Here is a 19,046-nt window from a genome sequence, read left to right as displayed (position 1 = left end):
GTTCTGTTTCTTTGTTTGTCCTGTAATCTTTTGTTACACACTGTACATTTTAATATTTTGAAGTGTTAACTCTGGGACTTTGTGCCTGAGCTGTCTGTTCTTTAAGTCTATATTCAGCTAGAGATATAACAGATTTCCTTGACTGCCAGGAACTAACAAAAACAAACCAACCAATGCAAAAACCACTTTTTAGTCTTTGCAAATTTGCTCTGTATTGGCTGGTATCCTCCTCCAAAGTTTAGCCTTCTTATTAAGAAGGTTAACCTGGCACAAATGCAAAATGCAGGATCCTCTCCTTTTCTGAGCCTTTGCCTTGTCCTGGACTTGTGTTTCCTTGTGGCCTTAGGCATTCTCCCATTTACAGAAATTTGAATGTCCCTTCAACTCTTTTAGAATAGACTTTCTCCCCCTCCTGGGTACTTTACTGAATGACTTAAAGTAGATAAACCTTTGCCTTGGGCCTCTTTGAGATAATTGTTTCCTGCAATTAAGAAATTTAGTTATCTGCTAAATTACCTGCAGGGAAATTTCTTCGGTGGAGAGGCTGAGATGAGTTTCCAGGTTTGGTCTTTCAGGCTGCCACCTGATAAATTAGCACTGACATAAAGACACTGCAGTATGAACATAGGGGTTGCTCTGCTTTCCCTGGAAGAGGACCAGGGGCCCATAATGGGAGAACAGGTTGACCCCTCACTGCATGAGAAGGGGTGGGGGAGAGGCCAAGAAGGATGTCATGCGTTTCTCCTATCATTTTTTAAAGCTGTGCTTTCTTGATTCAACACTTGTCCATTTCCTGCAATCCCTTTGTTTCCCAGAGTTCTGAGGAAGATGGCTATACCAGTTTTTGCTAGTTGTTCAGCGATTTTGAGGTCAAATGTCACTCTGGAGTGTCTTACACTGCCATCTTGGTTAACTGGTATGTATCTGCATTTTAAACAAAAACCCAGGTGATTCACACGTGCATTCAAGTCTGACAAGCTTTGCTCTGTACTATCAGTGAGAGATCAGCTAGGCTTAAGAAGTGATACTGACATCACTTCTTGATGTCAGCTAGGCTTAAGAAGTGATACTGACATGATGTTTTAGATGCTTTGGGGAGCCATGCAGAGTAGTATGCTTCAAGTAAATCCAATGATTGCTTGCTATTAAATACCTATAGAGTTTTTTTTCTAAGTCTTTACTTGCCACTTTAATTTAAATTCAGATTTATTTTAGAAGTTTCAATTTTCAAGTTGGTCAATAATGGAGCTTGATATTGTATATCAGCTTACATCCTCCTCCCCACCACCCAATTCTTCTTGGGTTAAGAACTCTGATAATAGAAGAAAACTATAGAGCTGACATTCAAGGAAAATTCAGAAAATGAATTCCCATTTATCTTCAGGCAGAGCAGCTCCAATGAATAGAGTACTGTAATAAAACCTTTTTATATGCCTGTCATAGAAAGACAAACCTTTTCCAAAGGAAATGGATTTGAGCATTTGCAAGAAATGATAAACAGCCTGACAAAAAAAGGACTTGAATTTCCCTTTTAAATGTTCGGTAGGGGGAGGTTTTAACTTTCCTTGTCAGGTGGAAAAAAAAAAATTCATTATGAAAGCCATTCTAGCTGAAACTCAGAAATGAAAACTATACCGGATCAGAGTAGAAAGCAATGATTTAGAAGTGTGTTAAAGGGAGTAGTTTAATGAATAAAGTGTCAGCTTTCTATAGGAGCCAAAATAAATCACGCATAGGCTTAACCAGTTTTGTCACCATGAATTAGCTGGGTGTAGTTGACACTGGCACCACTCAGTATAAGGAAACATTAAAATCTAATTCTCACTAAGATTTGTATAAGTGAATTGTTGATAATGATGTTAATAATGGCATTGTATCCATTTTATGACTTCTCTATTCCAGCAAATGCTAAAGGGAAAAAGAAAATGAGAAGCATTTGAATGAAAATGACCTTCATTTGAAGAGTTTTTACATTCAGCAGATTGCTTGAAACTCTAGAATCCACCCATCAAGCAAGAACCTGAAGTCCTGCTGCAGATCTGTCTGTCTAGACTTGAGTTGCCATCCTGGCTATTGGTTGCCAGGTGAGGTTGCTTCATAACAAGGTTGTTTGATTTGTTATAACCAGCTCCACGGTCTGGGCACACTCCTGGGCATAGGGTCTGAATTCAGCAAATCATTGTTGACTAAATAAAATAATTCCTTACCTAGGTAGAGATATTTATAAAGCACCCTCATGTACCTTTGAGGTAAGGATGATATAATTCTTGTTTTATAAGTGAGAAAACTGAAGCCCTAAGAGACCAGCAGAATGCTTCTCATATTCTGTAGTTATCTGGCTTATTTCTTGTCTCTCCAGTTAAAAGGTAAGGTGGGGACCTTGACTATCTGCCTAATGTTTTCGCTCCAGCATCAAGCTTGGTGTTGGCACATAGGGGTTACTCAGTACCTACTTGCGGAGTGAGTGTCAGATGTGGCCTGGCATCGGGGATCTGAAACTAGGTTTTCTGATTCCAAATCTAGTTCAGTTTCTTTATGAAAAAATTAGTAAATGAATGAACACAATTCTACCATTCTGCGGTGTCCAAGACAAAATTCTACTTTGTAGTGAATAATGACTAATGTTACAGTGACATTATAATGAGGAGTATCAGTAAACAGATATAAAACTATCTGCCTGGACTTCTACATAACAAGGTAGGGTGAGGTTGAGGGTGAGGATGAGGGTGAGGCTAAGCCAGTGGCTTTCAAATATATCTGACTGTAACCCATTGTAAGAAATGCATTATACATTGTAACTTAGTACACACATGCAGCTGAAACACACATTTCATTAACAGTATTTACCCTTACTACACGCAATACTCTTTTACTACTTTCCTTCCCTCCTATCCCTCCCCTCCTCTCTCCTTCACTCCCCTTCCCTTTCTTTCCCTTTCCTTTCCCTTCCTTTCCTTTCTCCTCTCCATTCTATCTTAAACTATGCTAATCTGCACTTTCTAAATTGATATTGTGATTCACCAATGAGTGGCAACTGGAAATCAAAAGCCATGGTGATAAAGGCCACTAGCTTTTCACCAAGATCCATTCTTCCTTTCTCTGGGCACACAGTGAGATTGCATTTCCCAGCTCTCTTTGCATCTAGGTGTAACCCTGTATCTAAGTCCTCACCAGTGGAATGTGCATGGCAGCATTATACACAACTTTCAGACCTAGTCCATAAACTCCACCCTGATTGGTTCCTTCATGCTTTCTTTCTCTTCTGACTGGGAAGGCGACACCCAGCAGGAATGTGGCAGCTGCATTCTAAAGATGGCAGGGCCACTGTCAGCTTGCATACCTGGAAAGTAACAGGAGAAAGAAACAAAGTTCTTCTTGTTCTTTAGGCTCCTAATATTGGGAACTATTTTTAGGGGAGCTTAGCTTAATCCTCACTCACACAGTGACTAAGTGGATGTTTGACTTTGGACAGATCCAAGTGTTTAACACTCTCCTTTTTAGCTGTGGCCACATTTAGGTACAGAGTCCCGAATATAAATAAATCTAAGAAAACAGGAGCTGCCCCCAACACCTCATTAACACAAAGGTCATGGAAGATGATCTCATCACAAGGCTACATTGAGCAGCTGCGCTTGTACTTGTGAGATGACCAGATTTCTATCATTACGGCTGCCTTTTCTTATGCAATGCCAAAGAACACGTATAGGTTGAAAGTAAAAATGGGTAAGAACGGGAAGACCAGAGATTTAGTGGGAAAATATGCATCAGATCTGAGTGACTGTGAGAAATCATCCAATTTAATAGTCACACACATTCATGGGTTGCATCAGCAAAGAGCAGGGAAAGGTGGTCATTATGTGGTGCTCTTGCATGCCAAGGACAGAAAGCAATGCTTACATTTCTTTCCTCCATCTTCATTTCCTCTTGATATGTTGAATCCCACTGGTACCTGGGGGGTGTTGTTGTCAAGATTTGCTCTTTACTAAGAAAGGGAAACCAAATGATTGAATTGTTCCTCATTCTCTCTTTTCCCTTGCTATTCCTGCTTGGCAACATTAATGAGCTGTATAATGGCTAAGGGCAGCAGAAACAGAAAGGAAGGGGAGAAAGCAGAGGTGTACATGATTTCTAAATTGAGTCCTTTCATATAAATAATTTTGAAATGACTAGAAATTTATATAAAGTTCTCTCTTGCAGGACATCAAGTCAATTTTGGGTAAATTCACTTTTTCATAATCATCTTCACCACTGTATGAAAGAATTGTAGGGCTGGGCCTTACAATTTTTGAGTCCAACTCTCATTTTATAACTGGAAGCTGAACCCCAGAGATTATAAGAGATTTATCCAAGGTCACAAAAATTAGTTTCTGTGAGAGCCCCCCACCAGATCCTATGTTCTTTTCATCCCTAAGTCTCCTTTATTATTCTCAGTACACAATATTTCCTTTAAAAAATAAGAGGCTTTTTTCTTTCCCCCATTCCCTCATTTCTTCCCTCCCTCTTTTAATTCTTTTCTTTCTTCCTTTTTAAAATTTAAATTGTTCAGATGCTGCCGACAGCTGTGTTCCTTGTGGAGGAAACTCTTCTTGTCCAGCTAGCCCCTGGGAAACTCTATCAGCCCAGTGGGTCATATCCAGATTAGGTATTTGCTTGCTCAAAATGTGGAAGCGTCTCTATATTAAATTTTGTAAAGGTAACAAATGGGATTAGGTGAGAATGACTGAACTCTCACTAGGAAATCATAAAGTATGTAGATTATTCGACTGGCACCCTAAGCTTAATTATTTACATCAATCCTGACTACCGCCCCGTGGCATTGTGAGATTAAGTTCCACTTCCTACCCTCCGGGCAAAACCTTTAGCAAAGTGTGACCCAAGAACTGTCTCAGTCGTGGTCTAAAGCAGGCATCTTTTCTTCCCACCCTCGTTCTGCTGACTCTCTCCTGCGGCCCTGGTGAGCTTTGTCCCAAACTACTCTGTGGGGGGCAGATACTGGTCTATTGATTGTTGTGTCTGGCCCTTATTAGGATTTGTAAAGAATTCTCACCCCCCTCTGTCATTGCTCCACGTATACTTTAAGCCCCAAATCTATACTGATTATTCAAACGCGGCTGATGCACCTCAACGCGCTGGGCAAGATGTTGGCTTCATGCTAATCGTGGTGGTCAGAAGGGGTTCTTATCCCACGGCCCTGGGCCTTGCACTGGTCTCTGTCCTGGGCATCCGCCCCCTGCACTGTCTGTGCTGGGATCTGCCAGTGCGTTTTCTGCTAAACTGTGACACGGGGGAGGGGGTTTCCCTTTGACTTATGAGCAAAAAGACAAACTTCCAGGTTGGAGCCAAGCAAAAGACTGACTCCTCTTTGACTTTAAACACAGAGGCCGTTATCTTTCCTAGCTAAAGAGGCTCCACTAAGCATTTTTCTTGGCTTCTAAAGCTCTTACTTTTACTGTCTAACTTTTCATACCTTTATTATCCATTTGGGCTATGCAAATATACATAAAGTCTTTTACTCCCCCAAAGCAATGTTAGTCGCTTGGGGAGAGGAAATGGTCACCTGGTTACCTAACAGATCTTGATTCTTCAGTCCCTCAACTGAGTTGAGGAGATAAAAGAGTGCCATCAGCAGGCATCGATTTGTCATGGGTTTCTGAAACAGTGACTTGATCAATGAGACCATGCTCTTGAAAAACTGCGAAACTAAATAAAAACCCAGAACTAAACAAAACTTTCAGAGGGGCAGTGGAAATGAAGACTTGGCAGAGGGGTGGAGCTTGTGCTTCCAGGGATAGGCAGGGAGACAGCCAAGTGATGTGTGGCTTTTGGACAGTCAGTGTCGCTTGTGTACTTCTGACCCCACTTCTCTCCTTGTCCACTTCTATTTCCGCTTAGGCCCTCTCAACAGTGGACTGTGAGCAGGAGAGTGTATGTCACTTCTGGGCAGGGGCTTTAGATAGTGGGTATGCATTCTCCACTGTCACCCTCCTCTTCTACCAGCTTGAAGAAGGGGACTTTGGGGGCTCTAGAACAGTGTCCTCAACCTTTGCTGCTCATTGGAAGGAAACACCTGGAGAGCTCAAACATACTCCCCTGCCCAGACCCCTTTCCCAGAAATGCTATTTAAATTGTTCTGGGGTGGGGCCTGGCAGCAGGATTTCTAGAAGCTTCCCAGGGGATTGAGTTAATGTGTAGCCAAGGCAGAGAACTGTTGCTTTGGCTGGAGTGGTGGATCTATGAGATGGAAATCTTCACTGGGAAGAAAGCTGCCTGTCGTGGGGAAGAAGCACCCACACTGGACTGTTAATTGAGAAACAGACTTCTATTAAGCCTCTGAAATTTTTGGTTTATTTGTTATGGAACCTAGGTTACTCCAAGTTATAAATCTTTTTAGGGAGCCATGTGAGAATGCTCCCTTAGCATGCCAAGATATCAGCCTAACACCTGCCAGCTGTTTTGTCCTGTCAGATTAAACTGTCTCACAAGTGGGTGACTTAGGGTGCTGCTGGGATGCAGATTTCCTGGGCACTAGTCTTGCTGACTGTGACACTTTGATTCAGGTGGTGGCACCATTGTCAGCCATAAGCTCACGCATGGGGCTAATTATTGTTTTATCTTAAAGATGGCGATTCCCTCAAGATAGCATTTGTTCTGTGATTCTTCAGACTTTTGTTATTCTGTTTACTGGTATCCAGTGCGCAGGATGATGCCTTCCACTTTGTGGGTTGGTGATATGATTCCGCATTTAATTTTTCCAAGTTTTCTGATACCACTCAGTGGGAGAAATAATTGTTAGTGTTTCGTTCCAGAGTGTTTCTCACCTAATTGTCTCCAAACAGCAGGATATGTATTTGATTTCTTTGATTGATCTGTTTTGTGTATATATTTTCCAAACATCTTGAATAATTTAGAAGCACTCTTTGGTTTGTGGATGATTTGGTATCTAAAATAGTGCATCCATCTGAAGCTGCATTTTTTTACTCAAGTGTCTGAAATCAGGAAAGAACAATGAGTACTAAGACTCACTGTTATATGACTTGAGCATACTGAGTGGTCATTGGGTTCCTGGAAACCTGGTGCTTCTAGTCAAGAAAAGTTATGTTCTAAAAGGCAGGTCTTAGTTCTAGCTCCTGACATTAGCACTGATGAATTGGTAAATTTCCTGTGCGCTCTAAACTCTTTTTCTCATATTAGTTGGAAGCAATAATGAAAGTAAAAAATAATGCCTGCTGGAGCTTCTCAATCAAACTTGAAAACAGAGTTTCAGGGAAAAAGTAGGTTCATGTTTGCTTGTCTGTTTTTGTCCCTTTTTCTCACACCTGTGATCTGCTGTGGAGTGTGGCACAGGAGCAAGCAAAGAGTAATGCGGATACTCTGGAATCATCCTAGGACCCCAGTGAGTGGTAATCTACCCTCAAGCAGGCAAAGGGATTTATTCTTTACCAAACTGCCCACTTTCCTCCCTGATGCCTTGTGGCAGTGTTCCCCAGCCAAGAGGTCAGGGGACGGAGCTACTAGATCTGAAAGTTACCACATTGTTCTCCCTGACCCTAGAGTGCCCTTTTTGTCTTGTTTCCTGCCTGAGAGTTCTCCAGGATTACCATTGGAAGGGGGTCAGGGTGAGGAACGGGTCCCTCTTTCTCTTCCCCATAGGGGAACTTAACTGGAAGCCCTCCTTGGAGGCTCGGGAACTCTTTGTCAGGAATCCCCTCCTTAGAATGATCTCAAGCCTTTGGGCAAAGCTCCAATTCATCTGGTCAATGACCTTCAGCCAAAGACCACCAGGAAATTTACCTGTGGTTGAGCAAGTTCGGTTTATTTATTGTTACATTGTGAGAGACTGCACACCACAGGGAACTGGGTGGGGGTGGGGGTCTCAGTAAAAGGATGTCAGGGCTTAGAAGATCTGGACTTTGGTTCCTTGAATTTGAGGAGAGTCCAAAGAAGCAGAGGTTTGCTCTGCATAGGGTGCTGTCAGGAGCAAGGACAATTTTTTGACTGGGCATCTTAATAAATCTTTTCTATAAGGAGGATAGACTAGATCAAAGCTTAAGCTGTAATTGGTAAAGAAGCAGGAGTCACTTGTTAGCCAGGAGAGGGGGATGTCTGGTCATTTCTGTGCTTTCGCCAAAGTTCCTATGTTTGCCCATGTTCAGACATGGGTGTGGGGGGGCCTTGTTCTTGCTTCGAGTCAGGGGGTGGCCTTGTCTGATGCTGGCACTCTGTGAAATGGTTTATGTCTGTACTACTTTGTAAGCTGCTGGAATGCAATGTGCCAGAACTAGAATGGCTTTTAAAAAGGGGAACTTAATAAGTTACAAATGTACAGTTGTAAGTCATAAAAATGCCTAAAGTAAGGCATCCAGAAAAAGATACCTTAATTCAAGGAAGGTCGATGGGTCATGAAAACCTTGGTCAGCTTGGAAGTCACGTGGCTGGCACCTGCAGGTGCCTTGCTCCTGGGCTCCCTTGCTTTTAGCCTCTGTTCCTCTGCGTGTTCCTCACTTTGCTTCTCTGGGGCTGGCTTTCATCTCTTGGCTTCCCTTGGCTCTCTCCAGGTTCTGGCTTGCTTAACATCTCATGGCAACCTCTGCTGGGCTCTAAGCATCTCTAAACATCCATATTTCTGTCATCCAAGTGTCAGCATCTGCGTCAGCTGTGCTCTGAAGTTTTTGTTGGCTCTGTCATTTCTGAGGATTCTTCAAAATGTTCCCCTTTTAAAGACTCTAGTAAACTAATCAAGACCCACCTACAATGGACGGAGTTACAGCTCCATCTAAGCAAAAGTTCACACCCACAATTGGGCGGGCCACTTCTCCATGGAGATAATCTAATCAAAACTTTCCAACATACATTATTGAATAAGGATTAAAAGAAATGGCTGTTCCCACAAGATTGGATCAGAATTAAAATATGGCTTTTCTGGGCATGTTTTATATGTCCAATATGTCCAATAATACTGGACATATTATTTTCAAACTGTCCAATAAGTCCTAACTGTGAGTGCCAGTGCCAGCTGTGAGCAAAAGAAGGTCAATATCAGGAAGTCAATATCAGGTCCATCCCCTGGATTTCAGGGCTTCTTTTCTCACTCTCAATCTGGTATGTTCTTGTACAGCTATATTGATCATTAAAAGATTTAAATTCTTCTGTACTGCTTAGTAATTAGCTGCTGTCATGAGAGGTCTCCCTCGCGTCCCTGCCCTCTTGCCCCTCAGATTTCCCCACAACCCACCAGTTAGTGGCCAAGCAGGGGACCTTCCAGCTTCTGCTCCAGTTCAACTGCCGATGTCTGTTCTGATGGGTCAGTGCCTCTGGGGTGCCTGGGATTAAAATTTTTAAATATCACGCTGGCTTTGGAATTGTACCTCCTGTCCATATTATATTGAGAATATGCAAGAAGATGGAAGAAAGGAAAAGAAGGAAAGAAATGAGAGGCAAAAGGAATGACAGGGAAGTAAAGGAAGGTGAAGAGAGAAAATGAAGCAGAAAGAAGGTTTGAAAAGTGAAGTTAACAAAGATTAAAAATTAGAACAAAAGAGCTGCAGAGAAGGGAGGCACAGAGGAGGAAGGGAATTGAGAACAAGAGGAAATGGAGGAAAATTCAGGCCAAGGCACCCACCTTCAGGGTCTCAAATTATACTGTCGTGGTTGTATCGAGGATACCTCAAAATAAGTTTGCTACCAGCTGGGGCTTAGAAAACAATTGTTAAACAGAAGTTGGAGTTGAATCAAATTTGAGAGGGTTTAAGCTGTAAAGAAAAAAAAGGAAACTGAGCTCTACAGTCTAATGGCCACTTGTGGCAAAGCACTGAGGAAGCTGGTTATAATTCACAGCCAGGGCCTTTGCTGCTTTCCTTTCTGTTTGCATCCCACGATGCTCCTTTGAATCACAACTTGCACAGGTTCCCGTGCAGGTATGAAAAATCTCACTGTCTTTGAGGTAGGATGAAAAACAGCAGGCATTTCCCTGCCAAGTCTCCAGGAGAAGGCAGTGCAAACAGATGGTAGAAAGAGCTGCAGAGAGAACCTTGATCGACCCCACTGTGATGTGAGCGGGAAATCACAGGTGGTGGCTTTTTCTTTTTTGCTTGGGAAGAACTTACACAAATAGCCAGTGGGAACATGGGAAAGGGGTGCCTAAGGGAGGCTACTTTTCTCTGAAGTCTTGATTCTTTGAATTGGCAGCATAACCACTGTCCCTGTAAACACATAGGGATATCTGAAGGCATCGATTAAAAGGAAACAGACGGTAAGAATTAAGTGAAGAAAACAGCCCTTTGGCAAATGTGGGCTGGGTGCTTGAGGCCCAAATGTGCCTGGAAGGTCACTCCATCCTGAGTTCTGCTTGTGGCTCTGTGTGTTCTGGTATTCTGGGGGTATCTCTGGCAAACAGAGCTTTTCTGGAACCCGCTGACCTGTGTAGGGACGTGTGCGGTAGAAGCAGGCATTGCGAAACTTGGGTCAGGGTAAAGTGGGGACCCACAGTCTGGCCATTCCATTAAATTTCTCTTTAGAGATTGTTTTTTCCTAAAGATATTAGATTCCCATTTTGTATCCATTTTCAGAAAACCCACCGCCAGCTCTGGGCATTTTTTTTTTTTTTTTTATGTGCATGCATGTTCAATCTTAGGGAAATAATTGCTGGAGCAGTTTGTCTTTCTGGGTGCTTCCTTTGTCCAGGTGCCGTAATATGTAGTTTATCTGAATTTCATTGTTTTACATTTTTGGCTGGGTGAACGTTTCAGGAAAGTTGAATTTCCTCCCTATTCATGAAAAGTTCAGTAATTTCCACTTAAGAGAGTTGCTTTGATTTCCAAAATGTTTCATATCTACCTCCATCATTGAGATACCTTGCTTTTTCTCCATTTAGGGAGACTACAGTGTGTATTGGATGAGATATAATCCAAAATACAGTCATATAATTTTTCTTTCTGATCCCTTATTCAGAGCTTCAAAAGTTTAGGATTGAGGCTCTCTCTAGATTGCTTACTGAGGTCTTCCCTTCATGAAATACTCACTCCCTTCTCCTGCCTTATCTGGCACCACTCTTCCTACAGCTTGCCTACATCTCCTCCCATGAAAATCCTTGATATCCCTCCAAATCAGTCATCCTCATTCTTGTATTCTAGTGCACAGGCTTCTCTATGAGAAAATGCTCCAGCTGGGCAGAAAGGACATGTCCTATTATGTTGAATTCATTCAGGTTTTAAGGATAAGAGACTTGCTCAGATTGTTTTGAGGTTGAGTTTGAGGACGCTCAAGGAATTAAGAAAACAGAAATGTGATGAACAGTGTTCCTCACTGTACTACTGATAATTTGAAGCTAGATCATGTTCAGGAGAGAAGATGGCTTATCTCATTATTTACTAGTTCAGCTAGTGTTCCATGTTACAGCATCTCATTTTTTTCTGTCTGAGCTTTCACTGTTCTGACACTACTGACTCACTCTGTTCTTTACCCCATAGATCCAGTTTATTCATTCTTCTGCTTCCTGCTTTCTTCAAAGTGAGTCTTTTTGCTTCTGTTGCCCCTATGTTTTCTTCTCTGTGTGTCTTGCATTCAGATTTCTTAAGAGAGAAATGCTGATTATTTGGGCAGTCAGCATCCAGGATAGAATGGCACCACTGGGCAGAACTTTTGTTCTGGGCTACCTCTTCAGGCATTGGCAAAATGAAGGATAGCTGCGTTCAGGTCAGATGCTAATCCATGGTTTAATCAGCAGTACCCAGGGTACAGAATAAGGCTGTGCAAAATGTGGCAACCTAGGATGAGAAACCTCAGGGAGGGGCTTTAGGTGGGTTAGCAAGGAAAAGTGCCCCAGAAACACTTGTCTGGGCTGCTTGGTACATGGAAAAATAGATGTCAGCAAATAAGTGCCATATTAGTAAAATATACAATGAATACAATAGACGAGGCCAGAAGAGGCTGATATCATTATGATCTGGAGTGGGAATTCCTTTGCTTACAACATCAAGGACACACTTCTCAGCATGGCCCAACATCCCTCATGAGATAGGGCCCCTGGCAAACCTTTCCAGCTTCATTTCCACCCCCCTCCCCAGGCACCTGTACTCTAGCCACTGGATCTCTCTGTTGGCCCACAACTGATAATGCCACATTCATTTCAGAAAAACTCCTATGCTTCTTTAATATTGAGCTGAAGCATCATTTTCTCTGCTGAAATCTTAACCCCCCTCCCTAGTCGCTTGACACCTGACCCCTCCCCCCTCAGCCCTCATTACCTGCTCTCTTATAGTACTATTGGGTTGTGATTATTGGTCGCCATGCCTGCCTTGCTCACTGGACTGTGAGGAGGGACTGTTTTACACAACTCTGTATTCCAACAACTAGCCCAGTGCTTGGTACCTAGACCACTGCTATGACTAGCTCACATTTATTGAGTTACTATTCTGTCCATGAACTGTTCCAAATGTTTTCTATGTATTAACTAATTTAATCCTTTCCACTTTCTGAAGTAGGAGCCATAATTATCCTCATTTTATGATTTGGGAAATTGAAGCTCAGACAAGTTAAGTAACTTGCTTAAGGTCACATAGCTGATGAGGGGTGGAGTCAAGATTCAAATCAGGCAACTTGTTCCAGAGTTTGTGCTTTGACTTTATTGCCTCTTGACAATAAATATTAGAAAGGAATTACGAGGCATTTACTTAGTGTTGGTGGAAATAAAGAAACCAATGCTGGAAGTTCGAGGGAGAAGAAAAGCTGAGAGAATGGCATTCTAGGGGAGGGAAATGAGGCATGAAAAATCATCCATGGAAGAGAGGTAAAAGCTTTGGGACATGTGGTGGTTTGGAACTGTATGAACCCCAGAAAATCATATTATTAAAGTGAATCCATTCCTGTGGGTGTAAACCTGTTTTAAGCAGGATCTTTTGATTAACATACTTCAGTTAAGGCATGGCCCAGGGTGGGTCTTCATCATCTTCTGGATTCCTTTATAAATGGGATGATATATATACATATATAAAGAAAACCCATGGAAGAAACAAGCTAAAAGCAAGAAAACCTGGAAGAGAAGGGAGAGAGCAGCAGATGCTGCCATGTGAAGAGGAGTCCAGGATCACTGGCAGCCAGTCTTCAGGAAGAAAGAACCAACTTGACTTGGAAATTTTTCTTAGCCTCAAACTCTAAGCTTGTAAGCTAATGAATTCCCACTGTTAAAGCCAACACATTTCATGGTATTTGCTTTCAACAGATTAGCAAACTGGAGGCAAGACTGAAAGTATCAGACCAGGTTGAGGACATTAGACTGACAAGATAGGGGTTGGACTTCTGAAGAGGGGAGTGATATGGTTCAAAGTAGGTTTTAAGAAAATTAATCTGGCTTCTGAGTTTGAAATGGCAAAAGAATAAACATAGGGAGTCTACTTAGGAGGCCACTGAAGTAGTCTAGGGAGGCAGTATAATGATGGAGTTGCAAGTGTGGTCATTGGAGTTAGATGAATGAGGGGTTTGAGTCCTAGTTGGTCTTGCTGGATGTATGGCCTCTTGACATTTCCAAGCCTCTGTTCCTTCATTTATAAAATGGAAATTATCCTCACCTCATAGTTATAAGGATTAGATGCATGTCTGCAAAGGACTTAGTACAGAACCTGAACTTATTCTTCTTTTGTCTTGGGTGGAGGTGAATAGGACCTGTACTTGGGATAGCACTGGCAAGAGAAAGACAGGAAAATGAGAATCAGTAGAACCTGTAGACTGATGGATGATGAGAAGTTGGGGCCAAGAAGGGTCAGTGGATGGTCAGTGTAGGTGATAATACCAGCATGTCTGGGTTCTAGATCCAGTTTTGTCACTAATAATCTTGGATACATCACTCATCCATACCCCTAAACCACAGTTCCTTTCTTGGAATATAAAAATTTTGGACAACATTTGCTAATTTGGGGGACTGTGCCAAGATGGAGGCTTAGTGAGGTGTGGGATTTAGTTCGTCTTCCAGAACAGCTACTAAATAGCCAGAAACAGTACAGAACGACTGCTGGGGCCACGTCAGTGACTGGACACACAGCGTACCCTAGTCTGGATCAGCTGGACCAGCTGCGAGCCCCCCTGTTACCTCCAGAACCCAGCAGGGCTTCTCAGGCTGCAATTGCCCCAGGCATAGGCAGAAACAAGCTTGTTTGAGAGCTTGTCTGGATCCTGTGCCTACCCCAGGAGAGTGGTGGGGCCCAGCTCATGTGGAATCCCTCCCTCAAGGAATTCAGACCCCCAGGGTCTGGAAAATTGAAGCAATTAAAGCCAGCCTACAACCTCTCCTCTGTCTCCACCACGACCCCAGCAGGGAGAGTCTGCTGAAGTTAAAGGTACCACATCGCCTTATGCTGATGGGACCCATAGGCAGAAAGGTGCCACATACTGGGCAGGACAAGAAAAACATAGAGTTTGGAGACTTCACAGGAAGATCTTTCAACCTGCTGGGTCTCACCCTCAAGGAAAACTGATGCAGGTGATTATTTCCTCCTGACAGGAAGCCAGTTTGTTCTGGAAAAATCTGGCTGCAGTCTATAATACCTAAGTAGACCCTCCTAAGGGTGGGGGAGGGGAAAGGCACCATACAGGCAGGGCAAGAAACAAGAAAACAAGAACTGAAAAATTCTGCTCTGTTAAACAAAACATAAGCTAGTGGTCCAGAATAAGTTGAACTGAATGTCAAAGAAGAGATAGACCACAAAGTCATCCAGCAAAGAAAATCCTAGGTAAAAGAAGTGAAAGCAATCTCCAGAATAAATGAATTAAGGTAATTAAATACCTAGATATCAGCAAAAAATAATGAATCATATTAGGAAAATTGAAGATATGGTCCAGTCAAAGGAACAAGCCAACAATTCAAATGACATACAGGAGCTGAAACAATTAATTCAGAATGTTCGAAGAGACATGGAAAACCTCATCAAAAATCAAATCAGTGAATTGAGGGAGGATATAAAGAAGGCAAAGAAGAAATTAAAAGTCTGAAAAAACAAATCATAGAACTTATGGGAATGAAAGGTACAATAGAAGAGATGAAAAAACCAATCGAAACCTACAATGTCAGATTTCAAGAGGCAGAAGATAGGATTAGTGAACTGGAGGACATAACATCTGAAATCCAACAAGCAAAAGAAAATAGAGGGAAAAGAATGGAAAAATAGCAGGGACTCAGGGAATTGAATGACAACATGAAGTGCACGAATATACATGTTGTGGGTGTCCCAGATGGAGAAAAGAAGGGAAAAGGAGGAGAAAAACTAATGGAGGAAATTATCACTGAAAATTTCCAAACCCTTATGAAAGACTTAAAATTACAGATCAAGAAATGCAGTGTATCCCGTACAGAATAGATCCAAATAGATGTACTCCAAAACACTTACTAATCAGAATGTCAGATGTCAAACATTTGCTCATCTTTCTTCCAGTTCTGAAGTGGTACAATGATATAGCCAGGATGTTTGGAGTATTCCATCCAAGTACAACCCCTGAGACTGAAGAACACACTAGTCAGAAGATTAGCCATGAGTTTTAATTATGGACTTCCAGACAGGAGGAAGAAACTTCCCAATGGTGGCTGGTTGGGAAATGAAAGCCAGGGGTCTCTTTGCCCCAGAACCAAGAGAGAAAAGGGACAGGGCATGCCACCTTGGTGGCTTATAAGGTTTAACAGAGTCCCCCGAGATTTCGTTACAGTAGGGTTTCAGCAGACTCTCATGAGATTAGTTCAGCAGAGTCTTGCAAGTGTTGGTGAGCAGGGGAGGGGAGTTTTACATTCTTTGACCTTTAATGTCTGTCCCAATCATGTAGGCTGCTGTGTGCAGTGGCTTCCTCTCAGAATGGAGGAGGGGGCAGGGCCCAGGCCCTGGGTCTGGACAAATGGGAGAACATAAATATATGCCGAGGCTCTGTCTTCATGGTCAAAGAAATGCACCCTTAAAAAAATCCCTGTCATTTGTTCTCATCTTTAGTTGGAAATATCATTGTTTTCTTTTGTTTTGAGCCAATAATTCCAAAACCTCTGCCACCTATGGAAGGTTTTACAAACACAGAAGAAGGTGAATCAGAAGTAAAAGTTTTCTCCTGGAGCCCTCTAGCTGCCCTACCCTAATTTGTGCTCCCACATTTCTCTGAGAGGCAGAAGCAGTTGGTTTCTCTACTAATTTACCCCTCTTTTTCTCTCTGCAGGTGTGGCCCACCATCTTCCTGGTCAGTCTTTACAGCTGGTTTGTGTTGATGCTTCCTACTTATCCTTTCTGCGGGGTACTCTAGGTGGGCATCTTCAAACGGAGAGAAAAATGGACCTGTATTGGGTAAGATCCATCTGCAGACCTGTAGTAAATTTACCTATAGTAAATGTCTCTGTATTGTGAGTACTTCTTTGTTGGGTTACCTTTTTTTTTTTTTTAAATATTTTTATTGTAAATAACAAAATGTATGTCAAAAATATACAAACATTCTCGACATACAAATATTCTTGACATACAAACATTCTTGACATGGTTACAATCAATGGCTCACAATATCATCACATAGTGTGTATTCCATGTACACCATGCACACCATGATCAGTTTTTTGAATATTTGCATCTCTTCCTGGGTTATCTTTTGTGGTGGGTGAAATGAAATGTCATAACAGTTGCAGAAGTCTCCAGTGAGCCGCCCTCAAATGGTTAAAATAAAAGAGCAGTTCATTTTCAATTAATGAAAGGCAAAGTGCTCTTTCCTGAAACCTTGCTTGTGGAAACTTTAGATAAATTTCTCAGCCCTACAATGCCATATAATCTCCCACCCACTTACCTTTATGGAGCTAGAAGGAGGGTTGCTGACTTCTGCAAGATTATAGCACAACACCCTGAACACTGGATATTGATGATATAGACCAACAAAAGAGTGTGGGTTCGAAATAAAAAGGGGAAACATCAACTGTTGGGCACTAATCAAGCACCTCCTGGTAATTATATCTGCAAGAGATAGCAAATCTCTACTCTCAGTTCTGGTTTGGGTGTTGAGACTAGACGTCTACTTAATAGGGGAATAAATTGTGGCATTCTTTGATAAAGGTGCAATAAACCATGCCCTTAAACATATTAAGAATCACAGCCTCCCTGAGGAGACAGGGTTAATAATCATCCATATATGTCTATAAAACAGTAGCTCACTGTGTGAAAATTTGCCATAATGCAGTCAAAGAATAGGGAAAAATTTTACCTTAAGATCCTGGAAAATAAGGTTCTTCCTGACCAAGAAAGATTACAAAAGTTCTTCCAGTTCATTAATTTTCTCTTCTGCTGTGTCTGACCTGTAGCCAAATACATACACTGAATTATTTGTATTTTTTTTTGGTTCTTGTATTTTTCAGTTATGGATTCTTTTTAAAATCTGCTTCATCACTTTGTATAGTTTCTGGTTCCCTGCATGTATTTTCAAGATTGTTTTTATTTTTTTAAAATGATGATCAAAGTATTTTATAAATTTGGATTTGATTATTCCAATATCTGAAATTGAAATCTGTATGTGTCTGTTTCTGTGGTCTATGATGATGGCTCTTGTTTATGTTCAGGTTGTCTTATTTTCTTATATGTCTGGTAATCTTTGACTGCTTGCTAGTTGTTATTTTTGAAAAATTATTCATGAGGATTCTCTGAGGTCTAGGACGGATATATCTCCCCCTGAGATGCCTCAAAAAAGGTTGAGAGCCTCTGGCTTAGGATCCAGACCCTATAGAATGAGGTACAAATTTGTAAGAGGACTAGCCCTTGGCCACTAAAACCCAAGAATAGCTTCTTTTCCTTCTCTTTCCCTTTTTCCTTTCCCTGGTGGGATGAGATCTGATTACTCTTGATTTGAAAACTTAGTGTGGGAAAGGGTCTCCCCCAAGATTCTGCACCCTCGGGGGCTTGCTTGAGCCCAACTCCTGTCTCCCTGGGTCTGAGGCTGGTGATCTGAATAAGGTGTTTGTGTTATTGGAAATACTTTCTGTGATGGTTAAGTTCTGGGGTCAACTTGGCCAAGTGATGATGCCCAGCTGTCTGTTCAGGCAAGCACTGGCCTGACCATTGTTGCTAGGATATTTCCTGGCTGATTGATAAACCAGAAGGCTGATGTATTAAATCATCAGTCAATTGATTGCATCTGTGACTGATTATATCCGGATGGAGTAAGGCATGTCTTCTACCAAGCAAATAATCCAATCAGCTGAGGACTTTTTAAGGAGGAAGAGAGACTTTTGGCTGCTTCTTCAATCAGAGAGCCTCTCCTATGGGGTTCGTCCAGACTCTTCATCCAAGCTGCCAGCTTCATAGCCTACCCTGCAGATTTTGGACTCTTCCATTCCCAAGGTTGCATGTGACACCTTTATAAACCTCATATTTACAGGTATCTCCTGTTGGTTCTGTTTCTCTAGAGAACCCTGACTAACACACTTTCAGATCACAAATGGTTTTGTAGGTCTCATTTTTTGCTTACCTGTCTGTTTATAGATTTTCATCCAAAATAAGCCTGGAAGTTCCTCAGATCTTAATGTTTTTAACTTGTTTTTATTTTTACAATTATAACCATCATTTATCTTTGATTTCAGCTGGGAGGTTGATCTGAATAAATTTAGCCCACTTTTCAGGGTATTGGAAGTTCACAGGATCTTTTAAAAGTGAAACCAATGCAAATTTCTCTTCATCATCTATGACTTACGTGTTAAAAATTATTCGTTTCTAGTTGTACTCCAGGCTACATTTAGAGAGTTCCAGGATAAATTTCAATTTGCTTAACATGGAAAACAAGGTGTCTTCTTACCTCTCCAGGACTGGTTTCTTCTGTTCTGCATTTCTCACCCCTATAAGCTTAGAAGTACTGAACGCTCAGCATTTCTTCACAGCACTGTGCTTTACCATCCCCACATGCAGTCCGCATTAACTAGAATGCCTTTTCTGCTTGGGTGTGAGGCAAATGTGCATGCATCTTTCAAAAGCCAGCTCAGAGATCACTTCCTTCAGGAAATTCTCTTGGACTGCCCTCACCTCATACCCTATAATTGATCCTCTTTTATGGCATACTTT

The 19,046-nt window shown here is 41.8% G+C and overlaps 1 long non-coding RNA gene across 1 annotated transcript in view; it reads left to right on the top strand.

Annotated features, from left to right (window-relative positions):
* LOC143688875 (uncharacterized) overlaps positions 1 to 16,309 on the top strand; it is a 183,561-nt gene extending 167,252 nt beyond the window's left edge. Inside the window, exons 5-6 of the long non-coding RNA XR_013178346.1 lie at positions 1,903 to 2,084; positions 16,180 to 16,309. This is a non-coding gene — a long non-coding RNA (uncharacterized LOC143688875). The remainder of the gene's footprint in view (positions 1 to 1,902; positions 2,085 to 16,179) is intronic.
* The last annotated feature ends 2,737 nt before the right edge of the window (positions 16,310 to 19,046 follow it).

The sequence above is a fragment of the Tamandua tetradactyla genome, chromosome 6, assembly GCF_023851605.1.
Source record: "Tamandua tetradactyla isolate mTamTet1 chromosome 6, mTamTet1.pri, whole genome shotgun sequence".
In the NCBI taxonomy this organism is placed as follows: Eukaryota; Metazoa; Chordata; class Mammalia; order Pilosa; family Myrmecophagidae; genus Tamandua; species Tamandua tetradactyla.
Note: the sequence above shows the minus strand (reverse complement) of the source record. Positions and strands in the feature narration are given on the sequence as shown.